Source organism: Capra hircus, chromosome 22, assembly GCF_001704415.2.
Source record: "Capra hircus breed San Clemente chromosome 22, ASM170441v1, whole genome shotgun sequence".
In the NCBI taxonomy this organism is placed as follows: domain Eukaryota; kingdom Metazoa; phylum Chordata; class Mammalia; order Artiodactyla; family Bovidae; genus Capra; species Capra hircus.
The window spans coordinates 23,978,168-23,990,447 of record NC_030829.1 but is presented as its reverse complement, the minus strand read 5'-3'; the positions used below and the strand labels follow the sequence as shown (position 1 = coordinate 23,990,447).

At 35.4% G+C, this 12,280-nt stretch overlaps 1 long non-coding RNA gene across 1 annotated transcript in view; it reads left to right on the top strand.

Annotated features, from left to right (window-relative positions):
• Nucleotides 1-12,280, top strand: part of LOC108633370 — a 244,151-nt gene that overhangs the window by 147,203 nt on the left and 84,668 nt on the right. The window contains exon 2 of the long non-coding RNA XR_001917032.1: nucleotides 3,817-3,857. This is a non-coding gene — a long non-coding RNA (uncharacterized LOC108633370). The remainder of the gene's footprint in view (nucleotides 1-3,816; nucleotides 3,858-12,280) is intronic.

The following is a 12,280-nucleotide window of genomic DNA, read 5'->3' as shown; positions in this document are numbered from 1 at the left end:
TCTCCCTCATGACTATGTGTACTGTTATATAGACAGCCTTTCTGAACGAAGCAGATACAATTCAGTATGTAGTACTTGACTTTGAATAATTCCTCTTTAGCATTATCTGCGCTGATTGAGGACAGGTGTGGATGGTGTGCAAAATGAAATATGTTGAGAATCTTCAGACCATTTTCTGGGTATTTGTTTGAGTGTTCTCTCTAACAAACCTCCCAACAAAGCAGCAGTATGATAGAATCATCCTGGATATGATTGTTATTTTCTCTTGCAGAGACTTGAAGCTCATCTAGCTCACCCTTCTAATTTTGCATATGAAGAAGCTCATTAGAGAAATGACTTTCAAGATATTTAATGGAAAAGTCCATCCAGACTCCCTGGTTTGAGGCCACTGAGTTCTCCTTTCTCAAAAGCATTCATGCTCTTTTTTTATGAGAAGTGAAAACACAGCAAAAGATGGAAGAAAAGCAAACAAGAGCAGTTCCTGGAAAATTGACCTGATCTAATTAGCGTTGGCGATATTTCCACCCATTGCTGTAATTCCATATGACTTCTTCCTCATTTAGGCATCTAGTAGGGTTTCCTTATTTTCAGTTGAGAATTTGCCAGGTAGCTTTAGATTCTGAAATGATAACCTACATTTTGGCAACAGAATCGATGATATTTATTAAGAGGTCTTTATTGCATCTAGCTGAGACTAACAAACTTCATCAGCTTGTGGAGTTTCTCTACTTACCTCATTTATATACAGAACTACTTACAGAGGTGACTTCCAGATGCTGGACCAAGAAATCTTTGGCAGGAAATTCTGCTGATAATGTCTGATAGGAAAATTCTTTAAATGTCTTCTTACAAAGCTAACAATACTGGGTAAAGCTCCTAGAGTAAGGAAGACAGACGGTTTTCTTTAGCTTGAGGCAAATGCATTGTTGATTGCCTTTGCCATAAAGGAATTATATTTTAATCTTCATCAGCTACTCTAAGTGAAGTTTGATCATTTTATCAGTGTGACCTTCACAAAGACCATACTGCTTTTGTCTTTTTTTCCTTTCTTCTATTTTCTTTCTTACTTAGCATCCCTCTCTCCACCAAAGAAGCATTCCATTGCATTTCATTAGTACCTCCATCACAAGATTCAAGTTTATGCTAAGTGGAAACCAGATACTTGTCTTTCTTGTTGCTTGAAACTTTGATAAAGCTTGTTCACTTGCTTTGAGTAGTATAGCTCTGAATTTATTTTTCAATGGGAAAAGGCCATAGGTATTTGGGAAAATTAAGTTCTCATTTATTTTGGCTAATCTGTGGCCTTCATAATATCTCTTGTTTTAGCGCTCACTCACAATTAACAGAGCGACTTAGCAGCAGCAGCAGCACAATTAACAAAAGAACAGAGTGGCGAAGAAGACCCAAAAGTCTGTATATTTCAGAAACAAATGATTTCTTTTCCCCTGTCCTATTTCTCTTTTGAATAGAGTTTGAATCGAATGATTATTTTGAATTGCATGTGATTTAATGATATGCTAACATTATCCATTTATATGTTTATCCAGGTGTGAAGAGATGTATATAGCAGGATAATATGAAAGCTATTTCAATTAAGCAGTTTATTAACATGAAAGCTAACATTGATGCGGTCCCAGAGAATCCCAGATATCTATTTAGGAAAGGAATATCTTAGGCTGTGTTTCAACATGCTATAGTAAACACTTTTTAAAAGTTTGTCAAAATCTCTATTTATTTATTTCTGACTGCGCTGGGCCGTCATTGCTTTGCACGGACTGTCTCCCGTTGCAGCGAGTTCATTCTGGTGTGTGGGGACTCACTGCAGTGGCTTCTCTCATTGCAGAGCACAGGCTCTAGAGCATGCTGACTCAGTAGCTGTGGGGCACGGGCTTAGTTGCGCCGCAGCACGTGGAATCGTCTCAGACCATGGATTGAACTCGAGTTCTTATCCACTGCGTCACCAGGGAAATCCAGAGTTTGTCAAAATTTTGAATAAATTAAATTCTCTCATATTGTTTTATTTTTCTAAATTAAAAAAGCCATAGCATTGTTTATTTGTATTTTTGTTGCAGGAAGAGGGACACCTCCCAGGGCCCCAAACTCCCAGGGCTCTTGTTTAACACTCGGAAATGAATTGTCTGAGGAGACACATGTGCTGACAAAGCAAGAGATTTTATTGGGAAAGGATGCCCGGGTGGAGAGCAGTAGGGTAAGGGAACCCAGGAGAACAGCTCTGCCACGTGGCTAGCAATCTCAGGTTTTATGGTGATGGAATTAGTTTCTGGGTTGTTTTAAGCCAGTCATTCTGACTCAGAGTCCTTCCTGGTGGTGCGCACCTTGTTCAGCCAAAAAGGAGGATGCCAGAAAGAAGGATTCTGGGAGGTGGCCAGACATGTGGTGTCTCCTTTTGACCTTTCCTGAACTCTTCTGGTTGGTGGTGGCTTAATAGTTCTGTGTTCTTTATCAGGACCTCCTGTTGTGAAACAACTCATGCAAATAGTTATTGTGGTGCCTGGCCAGGGTGGGCAGTTACAGTCAGTGTACTTCCCCTAACATATTGAATCTTTGTATAATAAATCTTCCCAGTGCAAATTGCAAAGACCTTTCAACTGTCTCTATATGATAAGCTTGTGATGCATCAATGGTGACTGTGCTGACTGGAGAACTAGTTTTCAGTAAAATGTTCTCACGTGATTTTAAATTGTAATGATTGAGAAGTCACAGGAGCATCTAGTATTCTACATGTTCTTGGGATAATTCAGTCATTAACTGTTGCATACAACCACTCAGCATTTGGGTTTTAAGTGACCACTCTGGAGGAGGCATTTCAGCCTGTGCTGGAATATAAACGTTGAGTGCTGTTTCTATTTCATCTACTTTAACTAAACTGCATACAGTCAGTAGATGTGTCGGAAACCAATCTAAAAATCCGTGCTGTCAACACTAGAAGTAGGCCATTTCATGGAAAAAGAGGTTGGTACAGGGAGTCATGTACTTGTTTTCAGGCAAGTTGAGTTTGAGTTTCCTTTAGAGTATCCAAATAAAGATTTCACCTAGTCAGTTGTCTAAGTAGATCTAGAACTCAGAAAAGGAAGCATGAAGATACAATTTAGAACTGAAAGAAATTTAAGTTTGTTTCAAGTCTAAACTATTATCAGTACCACCTGGAGTTTAAGTTTAGAAAGGTGTAGTATATGATTTTTGAGGATGAAAATAGTGAGGATTTGTAAGTCTTGGACAGCCTTCATACTATTTTAAATTGTTATAATTGTTGCACAGATTGTCCTACTTAAGTTAGGTTTGAATTTTTATACAATGTATTCTGATCAAAAAATTTGGCAGTGATTTTTAAAGAAAAGGATATGGGGATTATTTCTTATAATAACATATATTATAAGAAATGAATATAGTTGCTCTTAACCATCTTATAGTTTATTCTTTAATTTCAAATGGGACACTTTTGACTTTAATATGAGAATCAAATGCTTAATTTTACTTATTTAAACATATTGCATTATCAGTATCTTTGCAGTATCAGTGTCTTTGTTTTTTTCATATATTTAGATATAGATCATCCTTTTGGCCTTTTTTTATGGATTCACTGTGACAGTATCCTTGCTCATCAGGATAACTTACTGTACACTTTAAGGAGTATCTTGGTAAAATCAGGTTCTCTGTAATTGACTGAGAAAGTTTTTCTATCATAACATGCCACTGAGACCTTCTTCTAGCACCAGCGATACTCTGGAATGCAACTGATTTTTTTTTTAAGTCTAGATTTACACTTTATTCTAAAACCTATTTCTTTATTTGTAGGTGATATGCAGTTGAACTTGAGATGAATAACATATTTGGGGGTATGTACCATTTTATTTAAATATATGTTTGTAATATACAAATATATTTTTCTGTGGAGAAATTGTACAATATTTTTGATGTTGATCCTAACTAGGATTCCTTTTCCTTATGAGATATGGAATTAACTTATAATTTATGTAAATAGTATATATAGAAAGCAATAGCAATGTATTTGACATTGAACCATAAGACATTTATGGTTATTTTCAATGTAATATTTGGTCCTCAAAATTAATTTGCAAATAGAATTTATTATTAAATCTCATTTATCAGTGCATTTAAAAACTGCACAGTTTTTTAAAGTAGGAAAGTTAACTACTTGAAATTCATTATCTGAATAACTAAATATAGTACACAATGCATTTGTTTGTCTTCTTTCACATATTTATTCAGCTGTATATCTTTGCTTTTTATGACATTTATTTATTTCCTAAGTTAGATTCTATTACCAAACTGTGCATTTTGGAACACACTTTTGCCCTACAAGCATTATTTTACGTTTTTTGTATTTAGTGATCTGATGTCTCTGTTCTTAATAGCAGATATCTTAAATCATCTGCTATCTTTTTGATTTTTTTTCAACCTAACCATGTTTATATTGGACAAAGTTCTCTGTCTTTTTTCCTTCTCGTTTAGTGCATACATCGAATACTAGAGAATTATCAGTTTGTTTATTTTAGCAATTTTACTTTGGTAGTTCCATGATAATAACGTGATTTGTATTTGGTTACCTGACTGCAGATAATCCTGTGGCATTAGGAAGTTTAATTTATAGGAAAGATCTTAGACTTAAAAAGGATTACTGACCATTTAGGAGTGATTAATTAATCAGTGAAAAATTGAGTCTTAACTGTACTAATGCCTGTCTAAGCTCCACACAGATACATGCACGGGCACACGTACCACCCAGTTTCATAGCTAAAATGACCAAATCACAACAAAGAGGATGCTATCCTAACTTGTCAGGTCATCACAAAGCCAGGGGTTCTTGGATCCAGCATTTGGAGACTGTTCTTACTCTCAAAGGCTATGAGGTCTTGGGCATCTCACTTTACCTCAAATGCTTTCCTCATTTGTATGGTTAGTGGGTCAAATCGAGGTTTCTTAGGTTCTTTCTTTCTTGAAATACCTTCATTTCTTACTTCAAAAAGTTAAAGTTTAGAAGTGAATATCTTCATGTTGGTAAAACTGCTATGAATTAAGATGTGACAGAGTAGGTAAATTCGTTTAATGGGAAAAGAGTGCAAAAAGGTTCAATTGGTTGTCGAGTCAGCAATATCCTTGTGTACTTACTGAATTCTGGAGTTTGAGTGGATCTAGAAAGGCAGGCTTCCCTCTGTGCTCTCTTTGTTCTGCCCAACTTGGAGACACAGGAATGACTCATTTTGAAAAATCTCTAATTTTGAAAGAATCCCTTATAACCTTGTTAGCTCAAGATTATCTTTTATCTGATTTCTCTCTTCCTGCATAGGTTGCAGGCTGAAGAGCATTAAAATATGTTTTCTTAGTGGCTACCTTTGCTAGATTTGAATAATTCACTTGATTTTTTCAATCTATTTAGATGAAAAAAGTGTTATCTAAAGATGCTAATTTTAGTTCCTTTTGTTTGAATTAGAGAAATAAATGCATTGTATATTTAGTCCAAATAGTAAACCAGCATACCCTTATCTGGTCATTTAAAATAATTATAGTGTTCAGGCACCTTTACTATTGTGAGGTAAGATATTTGCTTGAGATTTGTTTTTCTTTTTTCCTTTCCTTTATTTCTTTTTTTTTCTTTTACTTTTATGTATAAGGTGAATGAATAAGGAAAAAGATCCATTTGAGTATTGGGTTTATTCTCTATTGACTGCTTCTTTTTGCTCCTATTCATATATTATTTTAAGCTTCTATCAAACATTTCAACAGCAGATAGAAAATGATTGCAGTTTCATACCAGAGGGGATTTTTTATGAGTCAGGCCAAAGGATCTGCTAGATCTCTTGGACTGTTTTCCTAAGTTTAAGATTCTAAAATTCTATATTTTTAGGTTAAATATAAAAATGACCAATTTGTAGGTGAAAATGGTAAGATGATGTCAGTTTTATATGGATTCAGTCTACATATTAGTTATTCATTGTTGAGGAAAAAAATAACTCATCTGTGAATATGGTAATAACAAGCAGCAAAGCTTATTAAAACACTAACTTCATTTAGGAAAACTTAGCATTGTGAGTGCTAGATATTAAAAACTATATTTTAAACATTTGTAAATCAGATGGTAATAAAACCTTCATTGCATGTCTTTCTTTTTGCAGAAATGTTTTTTCTGTGTTTTATGAGACAAATCACAGGCATTACAGTTTGAAATCAATTTCATTGTTTTCTTTGCAATTGCTACATAGCTGTTGAATATTTGCAGTAAGTTTTAATGACTAATGAAGTACCTGCTTGATTATATGCCATTAGTAAAGATATCTTTTTATGGCAAAGGGCGGTTTTCAGCATGGCCTTGACAAAGGCAATATATAAATGCGTTATTTCCCTTCAAAGGAATGCAAATCGTAGAAGCAAATTATAAGGGAAACATTTTAAAATATGCAATTAAAATAATGGATATTCTTTGTGTGTTACTTATTAGAATTATATGAACATATGAATGGAGTAGCTAGATATACTTATTTTCAGAGACCAACATAATAATAATTAATTAATAAAGTTGTAAATATCCTAAGTAATCTAGTGAATTCCAGGTTTATTATCTACATTTTATTGCTAACTGTATTATTGGATGGAGAGCTATAATGCTGACATTGAGAATCTTGCATAGTTAACTTTTCAGTTTTTCTAACCATGATTTCATGTTCTTGATGCTCTTGCTGTTTGTCACTTGCTGTTTTAGCCAGTGTTTGATCCTGGCTCTCTGCCTTTTGTATACTTTCCTTTGGCAAGGATACCCCTTTTTTTCCAGTTCCTTACCTGTCAAAGTTCTATCTGTCTTTTTGTGTCTTGCTGAACTTCTGCCTCTTCTAGGAGGCCATCCAGATGCCTTCTAGTCAGAACTTGCTGCTCAAGGTCATTGCCATCAACTTGCCCTTTCACTGTTGCTCATCTAAATCTCGCTGCTTTCTGACCAACACATTCTGTTTGTCGTTCCCCAATTTGACTGTCTACCTCTCTTCCCTTTCTTCCCTGCTTTGGTACGATTCATATGTTTCTTTGTATCTCAGTTGTGTTTAATAAAATTGTTTTGTAAAATTTAAAACTGTCTACTCGACAAGATAGTAGAATTTCAGACTTTATTTTTTCCCATGTGGTATGTTTGGAGTGGGTGGACCAATTATATTTGTTTCCTGCTTTTAAAATGATCTTACTTATTCTCTTGTTTCCTGCTTTATTGGATAAATCACCTCACAATATCATTTCTTTAACACAAACACAGTTAAGTAAAAAATACTAGAGAAAAAAGACTGCATCTGCATCCATGGTCTTAGGTATTAGGCAAGAGACCATGAAAAAATGTATATTGGTTCTGGAAAGAACACAGTTATTTAAAAAATTAAATGAGTAATAATTATTTTATCAAAGATCACAGGGAAATCTTCATTAGAAATCACAAGACTATAGATGGTTTCTTTGACCATTCTTGCTCTGTTTTTTAATATGTAATATTAAAAATAGGAGAGTTGCCAACTATAATGGTCACTGCATTTCATAGGTTTATTATATGTATTTATGTACTTCATCTTATTGGATCCTCATGTCACACCATGACATGGGTGGGGCAGAAATTATATATTGATTCAGATACAGCAAAGGTTGTTATGAAAACTCAATATTTGTTCAAAGCTGATTCTAAAATCTTATTATTTTTTATTAACTAGTAGTCTGATATTTAATGTCTGTGCTATCGTTGCATAACTCAAAAACAAAGTAACATTGATAGTCCAAAATGCCATGGCATAATTTACAGCTGTATGCTTTTAGCTCTATTTTTTATAACAGATACAGTAGCAATTCTGATCAGAATTCATGGGCCAGTGTCCCAAGTTTAACTATTTCACAGTTGTCTCTTCCTCTGGACAAAGGGATTAGAAAAGAGGTAGGCCAAAAATGTAAAAAGAACCATCGAAGTACGAATGTGAGAATGAGAAGCTCTCTATCAAGGAAGGTGACTGATGTCCATAAGGTTAAAGTAACCTCAGGTACCAGACAAGTGGAAGAATAGGAGACTGGAAAGATCTGTAGAGCTGAGTCCCCTAAGTTCTGTCTTCTAAGGTCTGGTGTCCTCCTACTCTTTGTCTAGCTCCTTGAAATGTATCCTTGGGTATTTGGGAGCTACAGAAACCCTTTTGTAATTGACCCTTTTGTTTAGGCTAGTTTGAACTGAGTCTTTGTTACTCAATTTAGAATCCTAACTAATACAGATGAAATTATTGATACACGTGAACTCTTCTTTATGTTCCACTTTCCATTTGTCTTTTCTTTCTTCTTTCATTTCTTTCTGCTTGTCCTTTTATCCATTTCCCTGACTTTCTTCCTCTCATCCACTTGTTCATTCATCCATCTATGCATCCATCTAATACTTTTCAACTCTTTAACATGCATTAAATGTTACCCTAATTCCTAAGGACAAAACGGTAAGCAACATACAGTCTTTGTTCTCTTCAGTTTCCTCTTTCTACTTTTAAGATGGTGATATTCTGAAAAGGGAGGCAGAACTCAGGCCAAGCATAGAGGGAGAGATCGTGAAAAGTATATCCTTAAAGCATATGCCTAATATTTTAGATTGGTGGAAAGATTAAATATATAAAGGGTTAATTGCAATGGGGTCATGGAAGAGGGAAGCTTGTGTGCTTAGTTGCTCAGTCGCGTCCGACTCTTGCGACCTCATAGACTGTAGCCTGCCAGGCTCCTCTGTCCATGGGATTCTCCAGGCAAGCATACTGGAATAGGTTGCCATTTCTTTCTCCAGGGGATCTTCCCAACCGAGGAATTGAACCCAGATCTCCTGCACTGAAGGCAGATTCTTTACCGACTGAGTTATGAGGGAAGCTTAGAGGAAGGTTTTTAATCATGGCAGTTTTCCACCAAGTTCCAGGCAGATGACAAATTCAGAATACATAACCATGTATTGCTTAAATTTGCAGAGGTAAGAAAATTGTAATTTGAATAGTGGATTGCATCTTCTTTTACTCTGTTGTCAATATTAGATATGGGTAGAGAAGGATTTGGATGTTACCCTTTCTTTCTTTCTCAGTAAGCATTAATTATACAGCACAGAATCACTTACTGCCTTGTGCATGTCGTCTTAATCTCTCAAGGGACCAGCCCCAGAGCAGTCTAACTTTTCCTTGAAGCACTAAGCATGTGCAGAAATTCAGTCCAAGTCTACTCACATGAACATCCCCAAGTATGGTAGTAATTTGGGGACAAAAGAAGGAAAATTTGATCCCTCTGATCTGTAATATTTGCTATTGGAAAATTCTCAGTGAACTTAGTTTGACAAGCAAGTCATGATCTAGTTTGCCTAATCACTTCAATCTTCTGAACATCCATATTTTTTCCATGTCTCAGCAAATGTAGTTTCTCTCTTTGGATGTGTTATACACCTCAGTCTTCTGTCCTGTTATGCTTGGTAAACTCATTCTTTGAAGGCTTTCCTCTTTGAAGCCATCTCTGACTATCCAAGGCGGATATGTCCTTATTTTGTAAGTGGGTGCATCTTTCTCATGTCAGCAACCTGTGTTTTGAGTTATTGTTATTATATTTTCCTCTCCCAAATGAGACAAGGGCTCTGTTAGAGCAGAGACCTATTGTATTCATCTTTATATGACCGATTTCCAGACCCATGAATGGGGTGCATTGAGGGCTTAATGTTTGATGAGTAAATAAACAAAATACTTTGGAGGAGAGAAAATGGAATGGAGAAGACACAGTGTATAGTTCAATATGGACAAGTAAAAGGTAACGCCCGATGTATGGCAAAACCAATACAGTATTGTAAAGTAAAATAAAGTAAAATTAAAAAAAAAAGAAAAAAAAATAAGGTCAAAATAAAGATTCCAAAATTTGTAGATATATTATTCTTAAAACTTAGAATTTCCATGTGGAAAGTACATTGTTAAAATTCTTATTTTATGAAGTAATCATGTTACAGATGTCCCTTATCTATGTTCAAAAAGACTGTGCAATCAAAAGGACTAATATATGCTGGTTGCCTACAGGAAAATATTTGAAACAAAACTGAAAGCCTTGTAATTTTTTGACATTTTGTGTTCAATGTGTGAAAAGGTGTGGGAGTCCAATACAGCACTATAATTAAAAAGTATTCTGACATCATTTAAGCCCAGATGTATTACATGCATTTTTATCTACCATAGTCCATGGGCTTCCCAGCTGACTCTAGTGGTAATGTGAGATGAGGGTTTGGTCCTTGGGTCGGGAAGATCCCCTGGAGTAGGAAATGGTATCCCACTCCAGTATTCTTGCCTGGGAAATCCCATGACAGAGGAACCTGGCGGGCTGCCATCTGTGAGTTCGCAAAGATTTGGATGCAAATTTACTTCATTTCGCACTTACCATAATACACACAACATATACATCCATATTAAACTGAGAAGTTGTAGAGCTGAAAATAGATTACTGCTTCAAAGACAAGTACTGACATATTTTCAGGATAGAACCCACTCCCCTACTCTTTGATAACCGATATTTCATAGAACCGATTTTGGGAGCCACTCATCTAACATAAGGTAGACTGATAAAGAAGATGGAGAAGAAATGAGGCAGGAGTCCTTAATTTATTTGTGGTTTTAAACTGCCATTTTGAGAATCTGAATACTAGGGGGAAAGATATATTGTTGAAATACTCAACACAGCTAACAGCTACTTCCTAAGTAGCCTTTTGCACCAGGTACTTTCTGGCCTGTGAAGATGAATAAGATAGGCAAGTTGGGCGTGTCACAGTTGATAGGTTCTCAGTTGATGGTTCTCATATTTTCAAAAAAATTTAAGAACAGTGCACACTGACTCTGAACATGATTCTCCTGCCATAATTAATTTCTTAAAAGCTCATATTGCATTGAAACTCTGGTAACAGTGCTTCAAAAGTACAGACTTTGAAGCAGGGAAACGAAAATCTTTATGAACACTGAGTTCTAGGAATTTACCCTGTACATGTGTTTTAAAATGCCTACTGTTTTAATCTGAAACAATAAAAAATGAGTGCACATATTCTTTTTTCTTCAGAGAAATGACTATGTGGGGAAGAATTCTAAATTTGACTTAATATTTCATTTTATTAATTGAGTCTCATTGGTCCTGTGTCATGAAAAATGGTGTACCTTTCAGCTAGCTTTAACGAGGTATCCTATCATTAATCACAGACCATCTAGGTATGCTGAAATTCTCATATTTTTTTAGGAATCAATACATATACTGCCATAGTAAATAGAGTTGCCTTTTGAGAATTATCCTTTTTTCCCCCTACTCCTTCTTTCAACTCCATCAGCAACAGGCAGGCAAATAGGGGTGTGTGTATGTAATTTCTTTCACCTCTCACATTCTCATACTATTCCATTCTATAGATGAACATCTTCCTGTATGCTAATTTTTCAGAATGTCATTCATCTTAATTATCTTCCTCAGGTACAGATATGATTCTTAACCTCATGCTCTCTATTAAGATGCTGTTTAACAACAGTATTGATCTACCTTTCCTGTTCTCCTAAATTTCAACCTGTACTCCTTGCTTATCTTGGACATGTTCCTCTTGCAACCATCTTCCCTCCCCACAATTCTGATATTCTGTGTCTGAGCTACAGTAATGTGCACGTAATCATGCAGTCATTTACTTATTCATTCCACAAATTGCCATCAAGGCAGTGTGCTAGCTGTTGTGGAAATTATAATGAAAAAAATTCCTAATGCCTCTTATTCTGAAAGGAAACTTTTAATGGGGAGATTTTTTTGCTATTATTTTTTTTTAAATTTCTTTTGCATAACAGAATGGCTGTTTTTGACATTTGCTGTAAGTAGCTTTCATAGTTACTGCCTTTGATTCTTGCCCTTAGCTATGATGGAAATGATGGAAGGCATGTTTTTTCACTGAAGATATTTGTTCAGAAGTGCAGCATAATTGGGATGTGTAGAAATTGTTAATTTACCATGTATCTTTTAATAGTGTAATAAGGGAAGACTGTTTTAATAGGTAAAAAGATAAATTGCTATTATAATTGCCCATAAATATTTTTCATCAACAGGAAAAACAGGATGATAGATGCAAACAAATGACTCTCCGATCAGGTAGAATACAAGATGAGCTCTTAAAAGAGATGCAGCTGAAGTCTGATAGGAAATTCAGAGAAGGCAAAAAACTACTCTCTGGGGTTCCAGGGAGAGTTTTATGGAAGGGGTTGCTGCTGAAATTTGGCCAGTGTCT